Genomic DNA, 10,418 nt, shown 5'->3' with positions numbered 1-10,418 from the left:
GCTTGGGCTTGACCGGGCTGGAATAGTTATTAAAATTACATTAATTTGAAATTATATATTTAATTAAACTTATGAGCATGACTGAACTCGGCTTGCTTACGTAAATTTCATTGAAAATATAAATGGTAAAAAAATATAAAATAAACCTCGATTAGTTATTAAGAGTACAAAATGAAAATAAAATACAATAAGAAATATGATGTGACCTGGTCTTCAATCTACGTCCTCCAGGCCAAGTGACTTCGGTGAATCTGCGAGGTCACAGTAAGAAAAGGGTCGTCAATCGTTTTTCGGGAGGAGCTCCCGGGAAAACGCTCCGATGGTCAAGTCAGGGGTATTCTTTAGGGTGGAGTGGAGAGTAAACTGAAAGAGAATCACTTACTTCTCTAGGTATCGAGGGTAGCCTTTTATACTGAACTCCCCTGCTAGTTCGTATGGGAAAATGATGCCAGACCCGACAGGATCGGGGATGCTGATTGGTGGATCATGCTCCTGAATCTGTCAGGGCCAACGATTTGTTGTGACGGTAGTGATTAGAGAACCTGCCTTGTCGCCTGACCGTTGTGTTTATCCCAGAGCGAAATGCAACCAGGACGAGGCCGAGCCTTTCTTCAAGAGCGCCCTGCTTTAGGGGCGCTGGTGGGCGTTGGATTCCGCTGGGTTTAGCCGGCCGGGCATGATATGCCTTGGGGCGTTTTCTACCGTGGCCAGGCGCGACTCTTCCGAGCTCGCTAAGGCACGTCATCATTTTCTACCGTGGTCGGGTGCGACTCTTCTGTGCTTGCTAGGGCACATCATAAAAATACAAGTCATATCTCTGATAAAAAGGAATAACATAGACATATTGTTTTTCCATCTACCGTCTCTTAGACCGGTTCCACCTCCACTTCCATCTCCCTTATTGTTTTTATTATCTCTTTGAGTTTGAATTCATATTTTATGTGAATGGAAACTAACCGTTGAAAGGAAAGTAATGGAAAAATAATGGTTTTGGGAAATGATTTCAGACAAGTGTTGTCGGCCGTGAAACATGGAACACATCAACACAAGCACAAACTGTGGATCATAGCATAAGAATGTCGCCTCTTTGGTCGTCGATTCTAACATACGAGCATACATTGTGAATCTTATTGATAATTGTTTAGATATAATAAATTATTTGCGCAAAAAAACTAATTGCCTCTAAAAACTAATTTATAAAAAAAATTATTCGCCACCCATCGTTTGACATGGATAAACAACTATTTGTTTATTAGACCAATCCTCTTCAACCCTTAGCGGCTAATTGAGAGGTAAACGCACCATATTCCATCGAAAAATATGTTGCCCAACATCGCCGTCCAACTTTTTCGCCAACGAGGGGGGTTTTGCCACCATCAAAACCCCACCACGTCGGATGCCGCCAACAAAAATGCCTTTCACACCGCTTAGCTTAAGGACAGTTTCAAATACATACTATTTGGTAGGAAAAAGAAACAAAATTTATTATATATATATATATATATATATATATATATATATATATATATATATATATATATATATATATATCGGATATAGATCCGGTAAGAAATTTTTTTTGGTAGGAAGGTAAGAAGTTTTTTTTTTCTACATATTTTTTTGACGAACAAAATAAATGAATCACTAGATGATTCATTTGTAAGATGATTCACAAGAAAAATTCCCAAAAAAACATCTTTATGATTCATTTTTAAGTAAATGAAGAAAAAAATTCATTTTTATGATAATTTTAGTGAATAACAACAAAATCATTGTATAAATGAATCATCGAGATGTTTTTTTGAGAATTTTTTCTTGTGAATCATCTTAGAAATGAATCATCTAATGATTCATTTTGTTTGTTCGCGAAAAAAATATGTAGAAAAAAAACTTCTTACCTTCCTACCAAAAATTTCCTTCTTATTTGATCTTGATTCTCTCTCTCTCTCTCTCTCTATATATATATATATATATATATATATATATATATATATATATATATATATATATATATATATATATATATATTAAATCTGCAGATCTGCGAGACCTCTTCTGTCTGCGCCGTGCAGACCACGCGCAGACATTACTCTTCGCAGACTGTTTGTTTTTTTGAAGACTGCAGACGTAAAAATGTCTGCGCGCCCTCTTCTTGGCGCAGATGTGGACCAGAGTCTTCTAACATCTTCAGACATCTTCTAGCCTAAAAAACATATATATCTTTATTTTTTTAAGTTTTTTTTCAATTTATATTTTTTCCAACTTTATTAATGATAAACAATTTGAAAAAAAAAATTACAAAACTTAAAAAAAACATTTGACGATACAAACATGATATTTTTAACAAATTTATAAATAAAAATTTATTATAATAATAGTCGTTGAAGTTGTTTATATAAATATGAACAAAAAATCATAATATATTCTTATATTTTTTTGCCAAAATTTTGTAAAACTTTATTTAATAGAGTATCATCAGTTTCTCGAGAAAATATTTATCGTACGTTTTTAACAGATTTTAATTGAAAAAATCGAAGTTTATTTCCATCTATTTATGTATCAAATTCTTTGATCATTAATTATAATGTTTAGTTATAATTTTACAATCAAAGTTGTTCGTTTTAATCAAATATGTATGTGAATTAATACCATTTAATACATAAAAGTTGATCTATATTCGTTATATATTTATAATAAAGTCGTAAAAATATATAAAAAAATCGCTTTGAAGTTTTAAAAAATCAGTTTATTTAGATTTCAGTTTATTTTAATAGCCCGCAGATGTTAAAAAAACAAACAATCTTCTTTTTTCAGACTGCAGACATTTGGTCCACCTCTTCTACTCTGCAGAGGTTGATCCGCAGACTGCAAACATTTTGTAAAAAAAAAAAAAAAAAAAAAAAAAACAAACAACACTTACCATGTTATAATTCCACCGCTTCTTTTTTGTTCTAGATCCCTTCACAGCAATCGACACTTCTTCTCTGTGATGTTTAGTTGGTGTTTCTCGATTCTTCTCCACATTTTCGCTTCGAATCCTCATGAAAACTATCTGAGCCGGTGACATTCCCCACTTCTTCTGCTCTTCCGTCCATCGTCTGATATTCCCCGCTTCCCTCTCATCCCGCTTCTTCCAGCCGAACAGTACCTGTTCATCGGATTACTACACGGGTTACTTCCGAATCCTTCTACTCTGTTGCTCCAACTTCCCACCGCTCACCTCAACACAGTTAACAATCACATCGTCTATCGTCACCCGTTGCTGGTAGTACCTCGATCTCCATCTGTAGCCCCCGGCCGATGTTGTCTCCATTGCTGCAGCTGGTGGCGCCTCTTCCAACTGCTTTTGCACATCACGCGCCACTCAGTATGTTTCTTTCCTTAATATTCATTTGATTAACCAAAAAACCCATTTGAATAAGCTATTGTTGTACGATACCAGTAAACTCCATTGTAATTAGGGTTTTGATGCGTTTATTGCATAGAATTCTTGAATTTGATGTATAATTTTGTTGTTGTATAATGTTTTATGTACAACTTTCACAGGGCTAAAATTTGGTGGATATGGGTCATTTTTACCCTCACAAAAGCACATTCTAATTGTCCATTTTCATATCAACACATCTCAAATGTTTCCTTGTATATGGGATTCTATTTGATCATTATATTTATTGATAGACAAATTATTTTCACTTAACGATTGTGATTTAGTGTCAGTAGCTTGGATATGAATTTTCAAAGAATATATGTTCAACCACACCATCTGGTAGCTTTCTGATGAATTTTTACATCTGAACCGTTGATAGAATGCAGTTGATCATCTGGTAAGGTTTTAATTTTCAATTTTCACCATCCTTCTCGACTTCTTCTTTTCATTCTCTTTTTCTATATTTTGATTGATTAGTTTTTTGAATGATACATAATCCGGTATATGAAATTTGATTGTAGCTCTTAGGATGCACACCAACTGCTCGATAAAATGCTTGAACCAGGTTTTTCAATTTTTTTATCAGATGATAACAACCATACGCATGGAGACGGGATTGTTAGAGAGTGATGCAGAGGGTTAAAGATTAGCAACTTTCAACATCTACAAAACCAACATCCATTGTAATTGCACGCCAGGTCTTTGTTAAAATGCCCAGGTTAGTTATTATTTTCATTATATGTCCCAACCAAAACATATGCTTAACTGTGTACAAAGAACTTCATTTCACCAGGCAAGAAATGAAGCAGTTGAGAAGCATCATCACTAGTAAACTCCAAGACCTATTGAGGGGTATTATGGTCATTTTCTCAAGACTTTCTAACTAACCTGATGCACGTCCCCAATATAATGTGAAAGAAACATAAGTGCTTTAGTCAAATTATCTGTAATCAAAGATTCTTTGATGAGTTCTCCATTTTTCAAAAATTGTAAAAAAAAAAAAAAAAAAATCAAAAATCAAAAATTGGTGCTTACGGTTAAGAACTGAGTTTGAGGCATTATAGCCTGTAACAAGTTGCTCTGTCTAATTATAAATTGTTCCAATAACACAATTATCTTTCACTCCATACGAATCATGACAATCCCCTAAAACATTATGTTTTGCATTTAACTTGAAAAGTATTTGCGTATTCTTAACAAGGAGGAAATGCTTAAGACTTACATAAGCATAATAGTTGATTGGAATGTAATATTACAGTTTTAGTCCCTAAACTTTTCTCTCTATTCCATAAACAACCCCAAAATCTATTTCTTTAGTAAGTGTGAGTTGAAAATGTAGAAAGAAACATGATAATTGAGATGAAATTAAGGGAAAATGGTAAAACTTACCGCAGTAATCATTGTTACATCTATAAGGTACAACTTACCATTTTATAATTGTAAAAGGACAAACCCGTAAAAATTCTTGTGACCCATGTCAATTTTGGTAAACGATGCTTATTGGATAAAGTTTCATTTACTTCAGAATATTGTAGGTGCATGTGTTCATGCATCAGAAGCAAAATTTAGTAATAAAGTGAAAGTAAGTGTGATCAATTTAACCGATAATTTTCTATAAACTATATATGTTATTTCATTTTTTTTGACAAAAAAAAGTTATATTAATTTTGGTTCCAGCAACAACCGGTTAAAGTGAATGTAGCGAGCCATCCTATCCGGAAACAAACAGTATAGTTTGGAGGCTCGGTAGTTACATCAATAAAGGAATTTTTTTTCGTACTTTTATTATTATTATTATTTTAATCGGAAATTGAAACGCTAATTTAGTATTCATTTTTCATATTTTTATTAGTCCTACTATGTTTTTATGATTTTTATTTACGTTTGGATCAGGCTTGCCATACAAAAGTGGAATATGATGGGGCAAGCATATGCATAATAAATTCTGTTTTCAAGGTATATGTAGATGTGCATTTGGTTCTTTTTTAGAAGTATAGATTTTTGTATAGGTACTTATACTTGAATAAATTGGTTACAGTGAGTGGAGCTTCATCTGCGCTTCATAATCAATCATGTAACTTTTTTATAAATTCATTTTTGGATCTTTTTTTTATTCATTTGCAAATAATAAGGGCTCGATTAATATATACATATTTTTAGTATATATTTGCTCTGGCTTTTATTGGATTTTTTTTTATCAATATTGGTGACATTAGAGGGGAGCCATTTCAATTTTTGCCAAAAGTTAATCGGTGTTTTTGTGGATCTTTCTCTTCTGTCCTCTCTTGCTTCATAAAAACATATATTCCTCTCGATCAAAGCTTGGAATAAAAAGAATCATGATTCATGAAAACAAATGGAAATGGGACATCAACATTATACGTAAACACAAGTATTCCATCATCTCAGTAAGACATAGTTTCGATCAAATCTTGGAATAAAAAGATTCTTGATTAATGATACTAACATCTAATGGGTTGTTATGTATACTTTGTATTATTATTTTAATGGTAGCTTTATTATTTTTTAATGAGCAATCTGTTGCAAAACGTTCCAATAGGGTAGTCTCATGTTTTTTCTTTGTAATTTTCCATTTAATGAATGATTGTTTGTTATCAGAAGGTCTTAATATGTAAACATGTGAAACTACAGAGGGCGATAATAGAGGAAATGGTAGGCATGGGTGTTCTTTGCAGTGATAAAACAACAACTTTGACACTGAATAAACCGTTGACCAATATTTAATAGGGGTTTTTATTATTTTTCTGAACATTCAATTAGTTTTAAAGTATATTTAGTTAAAAAAAATTAATTAATCAAATTTTCTTTTTGTAGATAAATGCTAAAGGAGCGGATGTTGGCTGATATGGTGGTGTTCATAGCTGCAAGAGCATCTGCAGTTGAAAATCAAGATGTAATATGCAATAGATTCTATATTACGAATGTTGGCTGACCCAAAGAAGGTAGGGCATAAATCATTAATGAAGTTATCAGTGGACAAACCATTGATGAAGGATAGAAATTTTTTTGTTTGTTTGTTTATCATTTCATTGAAGCTTCTTTTTCGATATTATCAGAGGGAAGTGCATAAAAGGCCAAAAAAGTACACAACATGAATCCATGTTCTTTGTTGTGTAATCTGCAAGAAAGTTAGGTTAGAAGCAGCAACAAATTTTTTTTTAATGATGCAAACATAGGATCCAACAAGGTAATCATATGAATTTTAATAAAATTAGAATAAATGATGTTCGAATCTTTTTACTCACTAGAACTTTAACTTTATTTTTGTTCGACATTAATGTGAAGCATCAAGTGATTGGTGCCAAAATTGCATAAGCATTCTATACTTTACAAACGGATACTAAATCTTTGGTTTCAATTGGTTTGTCACGAGGTATACATGGTAACAGGTATGTTATATATGATTGATTATTGAATTTTAGAGGGGATATCCACATATTTCTACTTAAGATGGTAGGATATGGCTTTTAATTAGACGTGGATGTCATCAAATAAGCTGTTGGTAAGAAACTAAGAACCTGATAAATAGTTTAAGCTAAAAATTTTGTTGACATTTTTGTTTTGTCGCTTTTCTGTAAGGAGTTAGGACTTAAGGGCTTTATTTTATCTAATTAATCTTTCTGCTAACTATGTTTTCAGGGGTTTTGACGCTAGAAGCGAATGTAATGTCTGACCACACGGTGGAATGAAATATGGAATTCCGGATTTCCACTTTGAAACATGCCCTAAGATTCTTAACTGATACTTCTATTCCTTACTTAATCTTTTTGCAATTAATCATGACTTTTGTAGGTCACATTCTTCAAGATAGGGATCAATACATTGGATGCATTTTCACACGTGGGAGGTAATTATGCACTACGAAAATGGTTGGTGAGTGAATCAACAGTTGGTAAAAAAAAATGTTTAGGTTTCTCCAATAAAGATCATCATACCCATGATTTGTTTTTCTTATTCATTTCAAATCATTCACCGACTGGAGTAATAATTTTATGCAGATTTTTTTATAATGTTGTTCTTTATAGAAAGTATCTGGGTTTTAAATGATATTTGTTGAAGTTCGTAACTTATTTTCAAAATGAATGTTACGAACACATTTTTTTATTTTTTTATACTTTTTTTGGATATCTAGCTTGGAGTATTGATCCCAGTTCTTTGATTTGTTGTTTATGGTATGGATAGAACAACAACACCTTCTTTAGTTGTAGATGGAAAATATGGAAATATATACAATTTTGCTGGAATTAGGATGTTCTAAGGCACTCAAATATTTGTTCCGCTTTTCACTTCTTTAGATTAAAGTATTGAAACTTTTTTTATTAAGCCATGTGAACATTTTAAAGAACAGTCATTCTTTTTCTTATTTTTTTTATTTGTCTGTTATTTGGCTAAATGTTTGAGAGGGAATGAGTTGATTTAATTTGATGCATAATAGATTTAGAATGGTATGTTTTTTCACTAATCCATTGTATTTTTTTCGCCATTGAAATTTTCCTTTAACAGTTTTAAAAGGGTATCCAAAGACTTAACATAATATGTTGTTTTTTTTGTTGCAGATTCTTGATTTCGGATGAAATAGTTTTTTATGGGGCTGGGGTTGACTTTAGGGTTTGACCTGCTATGGGACTTTAGAGTTTTAGTGGTATAAGGAAGGGTAACTGTAAAAATGATGTTGGAAATAGAAATGGAATGGAAGGGGTTAAGTGAGGGAAAATGTGCCCACTTCTTTTTCCATTTTTTTTGAATTCAGAAACTTATTGATAAAAATAATATCATGTTTTATACAATTGGAAAAACAAATTTTTGCATCTCTTAGGGTTGAAGGGGAACATGAAGGTTTTGGATAAGTTTTCTATTACAATCTTTTTCTTTTAATCATAAATGTTTATAGGAATCACGAATTTTGATGGAATTGAGCTGGAAGATTTTGTCAACATGTGAATTATTTGATGTAGTATTTTTCTTATCCAATTTTCTCAGCCACAGTAAGCACATGACCATTTTACCCTTGGAAAAATAACAAACCATTTTAACAATAAACTAAAGACCAATATTTTGATTTTATCATATTTTTTAGTTAATGCTTCTTATAAGAAGATTTATTTTCATATAAATTAAAATGACTATTTAACCCGTATATAATTTTTATTTTGTTTATTTCGATAAAGTAATCTTAATCTGAAATGTTATGCTCCTAGAACATTTTTTTGTTGCATGTGGCATCCCTGTTCAAATTTATCCCATCAAATATAGTATTCCAATATATATATCTTAAAATTGTCGTTTTTTCCGCTTAATACTTTCATATTGACAACTTTTTTTTTTTTTTTTTTTTCCTAAACAGATCACTTGCCCACAATCAATTCTCTGGTCCCATACCCAAGGATCTTCGAAAGCTTAAAGAACTAAATATGTTGTGAGTGCCTTTTAATGTCATTTTGAATACAAATTTATTGTAGTCAATTTCTATAAATTAGAAAGCACTCTTCATAGTCTTAAGTTCATTATGTCAATTTTCCTCCCTTATATCGTTTTTAGATCATATTATAAATCAGAACTATGCTGTTTTAAGTAATTTATAATTTAAACAAACATGGTCCAATTTCATCATGTTATCACGCCATAATCTGCCATGGTAAGTTTCAGATGTTTTGTGGTTTGGAAGAACTAATGTGAAAGAAGAAGTGGAACTTACACCACAACTGTTTCAACAATTTTATTAGGTCGTGGAATTTGGCATATATCACAACCAAAATAGGGCAATGTACTTTCATTTTAATGTTCAGTTTTATGTAATTTGGATCATCAAAATATAAAATACCAATGTACATTTGTTTTTTTACCGTGTTTTCAAATGCACGAATTGAAGAGAATAGCAACATATTTTATTGTGACTACCAATTAAGGCGATGTACTATAGTTGCACACAAAAGCAACACCTTCCAACCCCCGCAACGCGGGTGAAACACATCTAGTTATTATTATTATTATTATTATTTCCTATAATTTTTCCAAATTTAATTGCTTTCTCACTTAAAATCATTTTTCTTTTTCTCAAACACATGTTTTCCATATAACTCATGTTTCCTTTTTCATGTAATATAACAATAATGATTATAAGAGCATCCATCATAAATATGAGACAAAATGTTGCTATTTTAAAATTTTGATCGATATGGAGTTTAATTGTTATTGAACTATCCATCAAGAAAAAATAAATTTTTTATACTTATATACATGTCATTGATTAGGCTTTGTAATAACTAATTTAAGTATTTTAAATTGAGCTTTGTAAACTTGGGAAATAAAAAATATGATAATATTATATGACAATTCATAAAATGCTATAAAATTCTATGCATTATGAATATCTATTTTGTGGATGTCTGTTTTATTTTTATTTTTTGCACACATGTTTTTCATGTTAGTTATGATATATTTTACTTTGTAATATAATGATAATACTTACAATGAATCACATCACAACTTGTTCTCTTATTGTATATGCACATTTATGTTACTTGAGTTTTGAATCAAAATTTGAATTCAATGTAAAAGGCTATGCAAATCAATATATGATCAAATTATTATTCATGGTCGAATATGATATGCAACTGCTTAAGGAAACCATACTCATAACAAATATCATGGAATGATGTGAATTTTACATTTAAATCCAAGTTAAATAAATATGAAAAGTTTCATGTTCCGTATTTGAAAAATGAATAACCCTCTCATATAGCTTTTGAAACTTTTAGTTGCCAAACGCTATTTAAATCAATTAAAACCTTGAAACCAGTTACGTTTCTGTGAATCACTTGCTCACACACCTTGTGAGTTGTGAGGATGAAGAGGTATTTAGGCCGATTGTTGTACCTTAAGTATTATTGTTGTACCTTAAGTATTTTATAAAGAGAAATTTACAAAAATAGTCATTTACACTAATGATATTACAAAAATAGCCAAAAAA

The 10,418-nt window shown here is 31.2% G+C and overlaps 1 long non-coding RNA gene across 19 annotated transcripts; it reads left to right on the top strand.

Annotated features, from left to right (window-relative positions):
* Positions 1-2,942: 2,942 nt before the first annotated feature.
* On the top strand, positions 2,943-9,449 carry LOC145042857 (uncharacterized). 19 transcript variants are annotated; one of them, XR_013680789.1, is made up of 7 exons: positions 2,943-3,824; positions 4,014-4,145; positions 5,321-5,383; positions 6,263-6,390; positions 6,505-8,102; positions 8,793-8,864; positions 9,095-9,449. It is a non-coding gene; the product is annotated as an uncharacterized LOC145042857 (long non-coding RNA). The 19 variants fall into 19 exon arrangements; XR_013680784.1 differs by having other exon boundaries at positions 6,505-8,864; positions 9,172-9,449; XR_013680781.1 differs by having other exon boundaries at positions 6,505-8,864.
* Positions 9,450-10,418: the final 969 nt, after the last annotated feature.

The sequence above is a fragment of the Lactuca saligna genome, chromosome 4, assembly GCF_052625555.1.
Source record: "Lactuca saligna cultivar CGN05327 chromosome 4, ASM5262555v1, whole genome shotgun sequence".
Taxonomy (NCBI): Eukaryota; Viridiplantae; Streptophyta; class Magnoliopsida; order Asterales; family Asteraceae; genus Lactuca; species Lactuca saligna.
This window is presented reverse-complemented; position numbering and strand designations above follow the sequence as displayed.